Source organism: Eublepharis macularius, chromosome 5 (assembly GCF_028583425.1).
Source record: "Eublepharis macularius isolate TG4126 chromosome 5, MPM_Emac_v1.0, whole genome shotgun sequence".
Lineage (NCBI taxonomy): Eukaryota > Metazoa > Chordata > Lepidosauria > Squamata > Eublepharidae > Eublepharis > Eublepharis macularius.
This window is the reverse complement of record NC_072794.1, coordinates 31,150,933-31,160,242: the sequence shown is the minus strand read 5'-3', so window position 1 is coordinate 31,160,242 and position 9,310 is coordinate 31,150,933. Positions and strand designations below refer to the sequence as shown.

General features: G+C 39.6%; 1 protein-coding gene across 10 annotated transcripts in view; it reads left to right on the top strand.

Annotated features, from left to right (window-relative positions):
- The window catches only part of PRRC2C (proline rich coiled-coil 2C), a 97,159-nt gene continuing 87,849 nt past the window's right edge, over nucleotides 1–9,310 (top strand). For all 10 annotated transcript variants that reach the window (XM_054979394.1, XM_054979388.1, XM_054979390.1 and 7 more), the window contains exon 1: nucleotides 1–56. The gene's annotated coding sequence lies outside the window, so the exon portion shown is untranslated. The remainder of the gene's footprint in view (nucleotides 57–9,310) is intronic.

Sequence of the window (9,310 nt, the reverse complement as noted above, 5' to 3'; positions counted from 1 at the left end):
TCTTGGCCCGCTGTGTGTGGAAGCGGCTCGGGCGGTTGTTCCGGCCCTCGGCCTCGGTGAGTGCGCTCTTCAAGCGGGGCGAGTGGGCTTTTTCCTCGGCCAAGGGCGGGGGGAGAGAGGGACGGGGACGGGATACAGCCGACTGCTGAAGCGGAGGGCTTGAGGCGAGGGTGGCGGGTCTTGGCTGGGCACGAGAACCGCGAGGAGGTGGTGGGAGCAGGAGGGAAAGAGCCGCCTTTTCGGTTTTTCCTTCCCCTGAGGTGGACTTCGGGGTGGAAGGGAGCAGAACTGCGGTGGCCGCTTCCCCGACTGAGACGGCCGGGTGGAAGGAGTCAGTGGCCTGAGAGAAGGATGGGGACGGTTTTAAAGCGCGCACCCGCTCTTTCCCCGCTCTGAGGGCTTCCTGCCTCTTTCTCCATGGTCCTTTCTTCCCCCCCTTCTCCTCGTCCTTTTCTCCCCCTCCTTTTTCTCTTAACTTCCGGCCCGATTCTCCCTCCAGATCCCTTCCTCGTGGAGTGGGGGAGACAGAACGGGATGGAAAATGAGTAACTTGGCTTGAGTCATCTCGGCCGAGTGGTTGCTTTGTAAATCAGACTGCAATTCCTATAGAGGTTCCCGCCCTGGATCCCAAACTTAACTTCCGGGTGAAACCACGCACAGAATCGGGCTGCGGATTTTTAATAGCTTTGGCAGTTAAAAACACTCACACTGTAGGATTTTCTTCCTGCAGGCTAAGGTTGGACTCAGCCAGGGTTATTAGAGCATCTTTAAAAGAAGCACAAGAGTTTTGCATTCTGTTCTGGGTTTTCTGTACTGAGGAGTTTGGGGTGGGAGAGAAAATAGAGAAAGAGTCAGAATGGAAGAGTTGGAAGAAATGGAGGGGAGGGGGCTGTGTCCTCTTAACAATGTTTTTTAGTCCAGGAGGACCTGGCAATATATTTAACTATGTGTACTTATAGAATATAGGTTTACACCAGGACAGTCCCATGTCATGAGGATGGAGTACAGTACACTTTGTCAAATGCATTATATGGTTGCCCATGTATACATAAAATAAATCAGCAGTCCAGTAGCGCCATAAAGACGGACCACATGTATTCCAGCATAAGCTTTTGAGAGGCAGAGCTCACTAAAAGTATTACCTGGGGAAAAGTTTGTGGGAATAAAAAGTCTTTAAGGAGCCACTGTACTCCTGGTTTATTTTACTGTGACAGACTTAACTCAGCTCCTCATCCAGAATTATTTTCAGTATGCTTGTATGTGTATGCCTAGCGGACAATGCTTTGTATATGCACAGATGCAACCAATTGGAAGTGGAAGGTCTACAAGGTTGGGAAATAGAGCAAGATTCAAATCCAGTAAAGATCAACTAGATTTCCACGGTATGAGCTTTCAAGAGTTAGAGCTTCCTTGGTCAGAGGTTGTGAAACATAAGCTTGCTGCTGTCCTGTTACTTTCATGGCCTTTTGTTCCCCTGTAATAAATCTGTTAGTCTTCTCTAAGGTGCTTTCATGTTTCCTGGGTATGCTTGGAAAGGTTGGAAAGTTCATGATAAAGCAACCTTGCTAAACCTAAGCAGATATGGGTGTGTTTAGTTCCTAGATGGTAGACCTCCTTGGAGTGTGTATGCTGTCTTGATGTGTACAATGAAAATAAGGTGGGAGATATATATATGTAGTTAAATAGACAAATGGGACTTCAGGAACAAATAGACAAATGGGGTTTCTAGGTCTGCCCTGAGTATCTTAAATTGAAACTGGGGGCTTCCAGATATAAGGAATTATAGCCCTATCATGGTTTCTAAATCTTATTCTGTGAGTAGTAACTATATCTGATTCTTTTCCTCACAGCAACCACTGGTTTCTCTTTTCTTTACAAATAGGGATTACTTGTGGTTTCTCTTTCCATTCCGTACAGTAACAGAGAGGAATTGAGTGGTTCCAAAAGGATGGTTTAGCTTTTGTTAAAAATAAGAAAAGTTATTTCAGATCCAAAGATGTGACCTTACTATTTGTACCTGGACTATAGCCATACTTGTGGAGTGGAGAGTGCCCTCAAATCATTGCTGACTTATGGTGACCCCTGGTGGGATTTTCATGGCAAGAGACTAACAGAGGTAGTTTGCCATTGCCTTTCTCTTCAACCCTGGTCTTTGTTGAAGGTCTCCCATCCAATTATTAACCAAGGCTGACCCATCTTAGCTTCTGAGATCTGATGAGATCAGGCTAACCTGGGCTATCCAGGTTGGGGCATAGCCATACTTACCTCTAATTTTATTGGCTGTAGTCTACTGCTGTGGTTATTTTAGTTGCCAGATTTTGTCTGAATGGTTTTCATGTGCTGCATTTGCTTTTTTATTGAAGTAAGTTGAGATTCTAGTTTTTCATGTAACTTTTGTCTGCTTTGTAGCTGAATGGTCACTGAGTGAGCAGTTATATGGATAACAAAGTTGTAGTGAAACCAATTGTATCAGGAGGCCTGTGTTTACTTTTGTCGCTAAGATGCTCTGTTGCTTGTGGACCTCTATACCATCTTTGTTACGAGCAGCCAAGGGAAGATCATGCTTTAGTTTCAGTTTAATGGTTCCCAGAGTCTTTGTGCATTTGAATGAGAGATGTTTCTGTAATGTCCAATGGAGGTTTCTAATGGGAATGAGCCCTGGAAGCCCTCTGGGTTGCATGCTGCTTCTCTTGCGTACAGCTCAAATAATCCTGGTTTGCATCAAACTACAGCTTGTCATTTCTATTCAACTTGAATGGTGTGACTTTTTCAACTTGGGAATGCAGAAGTCTTCAGTCTCCCAACTGTACATGAAGGAAGGAAGATGGAGCTTGCAGCCCCAAGGACTTTGAAAGCTGGTTTTTATAATAAATGTAGCCAAAGTGCTTTAATCTATAACTGTTTATAAGTCCTCTGTGGGCACCTGTTAGTCAAAGTGGTTTTTGTGTTCCTTAACTTTTTTTGGATATATTAAGGCTTTTAATAAAATGAAACAAGGAAAGGTCTCTCTGCTGATGTTGTTGCCCTACTGGGTAGAACTATTCACAAAACCAGTTAACCCTTTTCAGTGTTTAGTTTTTTCTCTTATACTCAGTCATTGACTATGCCCAGGTAGCTTGCTGGGTGACCTTGAGTGACTCATACTCTCAACATAACCTACCTGACAGGGTTGTTGAAAGAATAAAATGGAGGAGAGAACAATGTAAGCTGCTTTGGGTCCCCAATGGAAAGAAAGATGGGTATAAATGAAGTAAATAAAACTATATGCTGAGCACTTTTAATTTTTTAAAAATGCAAGTTTTGTGCTTGGAATAAATCACTGAGAGTAGTATAGTATATACATGCCTGCATATTTTACAAAAATATTCATAGTTTGCTGTATTTTTCATCTGTTACTCCAGTTTCTGTAGAAAGTGAGAGTTTTGCAAAGGTAAATTGTCAATTATGGTAAATGCTTGATCAGGTGGAAAGGGCTAGAATTTATTAGGGAGCTGTGCCTGGCACAGAAACTCCATCTTGAGCATTGGAACTTAAAAGCTTTTCTGGCACAGTGTCTGTTTTCAGGCATCTTTGCAACCAGGAGAAATGTACCTTTAAAAAAACCTGAAAGCTGAGTATCCTAATTTTCTACACCAGATTCTATGAGAGGTTTTTAATTCTGTGTTAACAGTCCGTATACCCCAAACTCTCAATTTTGCCTTTGTGATGCTGCAGGAAGTCTAAAGTGAGGAATAACCATGCCTTTTTAGCTAGTTATGATCTAAGATGTATACAGGCTTACACCCAGGTTTATAAATATTTACTCACTGTGCTTCCTAAGAATATCCTCCTGGAATCCAAGCAGAAGCAGTTTAGTAAACTAGAGAAAAATTAGTTTGCTTTTCTTTAAACCTGTAATGTGCCATAAATGACTAGTGTGTGTATGTGGCAAGCAGGCTGCTAAATTTATGGGAGAGTTATCTCTAGCTAGGCCTCTTTTGCTAGGCTGTGTCATTTTTCAAGCAGTCAGTCAGGTATACTGTTTAATATCAAATAACAAGACTGGTGGACTTTTTGCCACAAATAGAGCTTTTTTCTGATCCCTTGCTAGCAGACAAACGTAGTTGATCTAATTGACCTAATTGTATGAAGGAAGGCTCTGCTGTGACTATGTTTTGTTGTTAGGCAATGTTCATAATATAGGCATCACTTTCAGTGGGGCATGCTTTAGTTTCTTACAAGGTTAGGACATAATTTGGCTATCTTCTCTTTGCCTTTTCTTTTAAAGTGTAATATACACAGTTAGCGTTATGGAACGGATAAGTCTCTTTCTTAACAAACTGATAAACTATCTTGCATACTTTAAGTGACAAGAATATTTGCAAGGAATTCTGTGCATATTTCCTTTTGCTAGAAAAGTGAGGTCTTATTGAGGGAAAAGGGATTTATTTGTTTCTGATTTTGGGGTTGTATTTCTTGTCTGTAATCCAGAGAAAGTTAGGCAGTGATGTGGCTTTTCTGGGAGAAATTTCAGGTGCCAATTTAAATAATATTAGCAAAAGAAGGCAAATATACTGTGTACCATCCCGGTCTGTGTGGAAACACTGATTTTTTCATGCTTCATATCACATATTTACCCCATCTAACAATTTATTTGCAGCACAACAACCCTGACAACTATAGATAAACTGTATTTACATATGTGGGGAAGAAAATTTTCTTTTTCAGAAAACTTTGCATCCCACTTCACTGAAGTTAGATAAGCCTTAACTTGGCTGTTCTCAAAGGACCCCCATTTTGAGTCAACAATTTCAGACTCTTCTCCATCACTGAGATCCACCATGCATTAGTCAGGTATATGGCCACCTAGTATTCAAAAGAAGATTGGAAGCCATCATCTTTGCCTAAATCAGGGGGGTCCCCGACTCCCCATTAGAAAGCTGATGGCTCTGTTCCCACATTGGCCAGATAGTGATGAAGAGTTCATGCTTTGTCTTTACAAAGAACTCATATACATCCTGGAGTTCCATTGCAGACCCCCAGGGGTCCCCTGCCCCCATTTTTAGAAATGCTGCCCTAAATCTTCTGTCTTAAACTGCTGAATTAACTACTTGTTGAAATAAAGTTACAATACAGTAGAACCCTGCTTCATAAACAGTAAATTGTAACAGCAGTGCTTTCAGTTTTGAATTCTTATTGCAACCTATAGCTTTTAAAAATCATAACAGTCATCTACATAATATTTAAACCTTAGAGTAACAATATAATTTTCAAGATTACCCAAAGATGATCACAATATCATTTGCAAACTGCAGACTTCAGCTGCAGCGGTTTAACTGTCATAAAAATGAGCAAAGAAGCCCAATAGTATTTGTTCAACACAGCAGGTAAGAAACAGCTTCGAAGCTTCAAATTTGAAGTGGTTAACTGCTATGTAAGGATATAAAGATAAACTTGTAAGTTGGTAACCAGAATTTTCCCTCAGGAGTATAATTACCCTTCAAGTGCATCTGATTAAAATTTTCTATATACACTTGTCACATATGTTTGATTTAAATCATAGGTACTCATGCTAATTGTGTGAGTGTTTCTGTGAAGTTTGTTAACCTTTATAAAGTTTACCACATGGTCAGTATGAGTGCAGCATTGCTTTTATCTGTGACAGCCAATTAAGTGTAGTTGAATACACTGTAGAAGTATTGTTCTTTTAATTGGAAGTACTAATGTGGCCTTTGTTATCTTGCTGCAGAAGTTAATTAGCATTATCAGATAACATCTTAGTGCACCTGTGGGGTTTATCTTAGAATAATTTTGGGGACTAGTCATTTTATTTACAGGACAATCATGTGTTCAAATTAAAAAAGATTTATTTTAGTTTTAACTGCTACCATGTCTATAAAAATATCATGTACAAGACTAATCAGGGCTTCTGTGGATGGCTCTCTAAAAGTAGATTTAGGTGAGATATTTCTGAGTATGAGTATTCCAAAAAACTTTCTAAGAATTCTGAAAACAGTCACCTAAAAACTTGGATTAGCTCTAAATTTTATGAATTCATTTACAGTCAAGAAATTTTAAGAGATTTGATTTTCCCTACATGTGGTTTAGGATTATAGGATTAATATTCACTACTATAAATGACATTAAATAAATAAAAAAAATAACATAAATATTATAGAAAATAGTTAAGCTTTATTTTAATAAAATTCATTAACTCACTGGCAACTTCTTTTCTTGCTGGATAAAAGATCAAACCCATGACTTATTAATCAGTCATTGTACAATAAACAATAAAGTCTTTTTCAGTGGGCTTTGTCTGATACAGATCCAATAAGATATTTGTGGCTGCTTAGCTCAAAGAAGATCTCAGAGAGTTAACTTACAATCTCTTTAATCGGATGCAAATTAAATAAATTCACTACACATTGAAAACAGCATATTATAAAGAAATACTACAGTGTGTTTGGAGATAATATGACCCATAGGGATGGGCAGGGTGGATTTGATTTAAATCAAACTGATTTAAATCACGATTTAAATCACTAGTCATTAAGGCTTGATTTAAATCATAGTTTTCTACATAAAGACTCATTCTTGCTGGTATAACTTTAATATGCAAGTAGATGCCTGCCTTACCGATAGGTAAAGGAACTTCATTAAAGTATTCCCAAACTGGGTCTCTTTTACGGCCTGCTGCCATTATAGGTTTTTTCCTCCAAGGAAAGATTGTGATAAACCTCAGGTCATACACACAAAAGATCCAAAGACTTGTGCAGTATTGTGCTTAAAAAGTTTCACTTTCATTTTGTACTGCTTGCCCCTCCCTCCTCACACTTAGTTTCTTCTTGTGCAGATCTATTCCACTCCAAACAATCAGAAAAAGATTGTTTCTATTCACTGAACTTCTTGAAACTTAGCACTGGAGGGGTTGATTCTGTCTTCATAGGTTTGTAGAACAATAGGATTAAGGTCTTTTTCTCAACTCTGTTCATGTTATAACATTTTTGTTGTGAAGAAGAGGCATGTTATCTCTGCTGAGCTGACACAAATTCAGTTTTGAGAACTGCAAAACCAAGCATCTGTGATAATATCTTGTAGGCAGAGAAACTGCCCAATAATCTTACAAAAACCTCTGGAAGAGCATGACATTGTGAATGGATTAATGTAATTTATTTACCAAAAAAATTAAACATATACAGCCTTATTCTACATAAATAAAAACTAATCTTTATTTCATGATGGAATAACCTTTGGATGGTAATATATTTTCCTCAAAAAGCATTTTATTTAAAAAATCCAATTTAAATTCAAAAAATCCAATTTAAATTTAAAAAATTGATTTTTTTGATTTTTAAAAAAAAATAATTGATTTTTATCCTCCCTGGGGATGGGCCCATACTACTTAAAAACAATTGTTCATTCCAGTACACTCAATCGTGTTCTGGTACTTCCCTTAATCTTTTTTTTAAAGTTGGAGAGCAAAGAAATAGGGCAGAACTGCTCCTATTATTCATGAGGCATATATGATATGGTACAGGTATGATCAAGTGCTATGGGGTTTTTTGTACATCTGAGTACCATCCGACCATATTGGGGGAAATTTAAACCATAAAATCAAAAGATATGTCTTAAATTTACAGTTTGGGTTTTAGTTACTTCTAACATATCTTGCTTGAATTTGTTATTTTGATGGTAGTGCCTGAATGAAATCTTCTGGCTTGTCTTCTTGACTTGGATAATAACTAAACAGCTCTGCTTGCTGCTTTCTGAGAGATGGTCGCATTCTAAAAAGAAACAGTTGTGTACTCGGTAACGGAATATAAAGTAATTATGAGACTACCAGTCCCACAACTCTGGGACATTAGAGGCCTGTTTCAGAGAGGAAAAGGTAGTGGGCAAAGTTCTGAATGTGTGTTTAAGCATGTATTAACTTCTGAATTGTTTTACAGAATCCAGCAGCATTGTAAATTTCTCCTGATGCTTGTCGCAAGATGACAGATGTCAAGAGAAATTCAAGATGTTTCTGGCTATTTCCCTACAATGAATTACTATAAGGATTCTTCTTACTTGTCATATTCTTTTATTTGGACCCAGCGCCTTTCAGTGATTCCAATTTCAGACATCCAGTTATAAGTAGAGGTGTACACTGAAAAAAAATACGGCTGATTCAGGTTTGGTATACTGAACTGGAGAAAAAAATTCGGTATTCCCCAAATACTGAATTCAGTCTCTAGTTTGGCTTGGCAATATAAAGCAAATTCGGTAACATTTGGCCATTGTTTCCAATGGGAAACGCAATTCAGGGCTTTCCAGGGGCCTGTGGGGGGCTATTTTTGGATTGAATTTTACCAGATTTGCTGAGGACCTGCTCCTAACTGTCCTTTTATGACCCCCCCTCCCAGTTTCATGAAGTTTGGACTTTGGGGGGGCATTTTATTGCCCCCCCAAAGGAAAGTGCCCCCAGCCACCTCCAATCTCCATTACTCCCTATGGGAAAACTAGGGAAGCTATCTAGGGAACTGGGATGGCATTTTGCAAGCAAAACCAACCAGATTTGCAGGGAACCTATTCCTAACTGTCCTCTAAAGACCTCCCAAGTTTCAAGGAGATTGGACCCTGGGGGGAATTTATAACACACACCCCCCAGGAAGGTGCCCCCAGTCACCCCATTTGTTACTATTATGGGGAAAAGTGACTCCCATTGCAGAAACACTTGGATCGAGGCTTCCATGGCCACAGGCACACTCCCAATTATAATCTACACATCAGACAGCCCAACAGTACCAAAATGAAGCCCCAGCCAAAAAAAAAACAGCACCTCCCAAGCAGGCTGATCTGCCTCTGTCCTTTGTTCCCTATGAGGACCACAATCACACCAGAGAATCACCCAAATCAACATGAAATAAGGGACAGTCTTGTAACTAGAAGCAAACTGAACCTAGGGAATGGACCCACCCAGAACCTAACTGGAGGAAGGGGAACAACTTCACATCAGAGAATCACCCAAACCAAAGTGAAGCAGGGAGGGGCAATCTTGCAACTAGAGGTACACCCAAGCAAGGGAAGAGAACCCACCCAACAACAGAACTGATCCTAGGGAATGGACCCACCCAGGATCTAACCAGAGCAAGGGGAACAACTTCACATCAGAGAATCACCGAAACCAAACTGATGCAAAGACGGCAGTCTTGCAACCAGAGGTACACTCAAGCAAGGGAAAGGAACATAAGATTGATGCCAGGGGACCAAATTTCATCCATTCTCCCCAAACTAAACTGGAGCAAGGGACTCTCTTTACTGAATGTGATAGCTTGCAGTATAATAAAGCAAT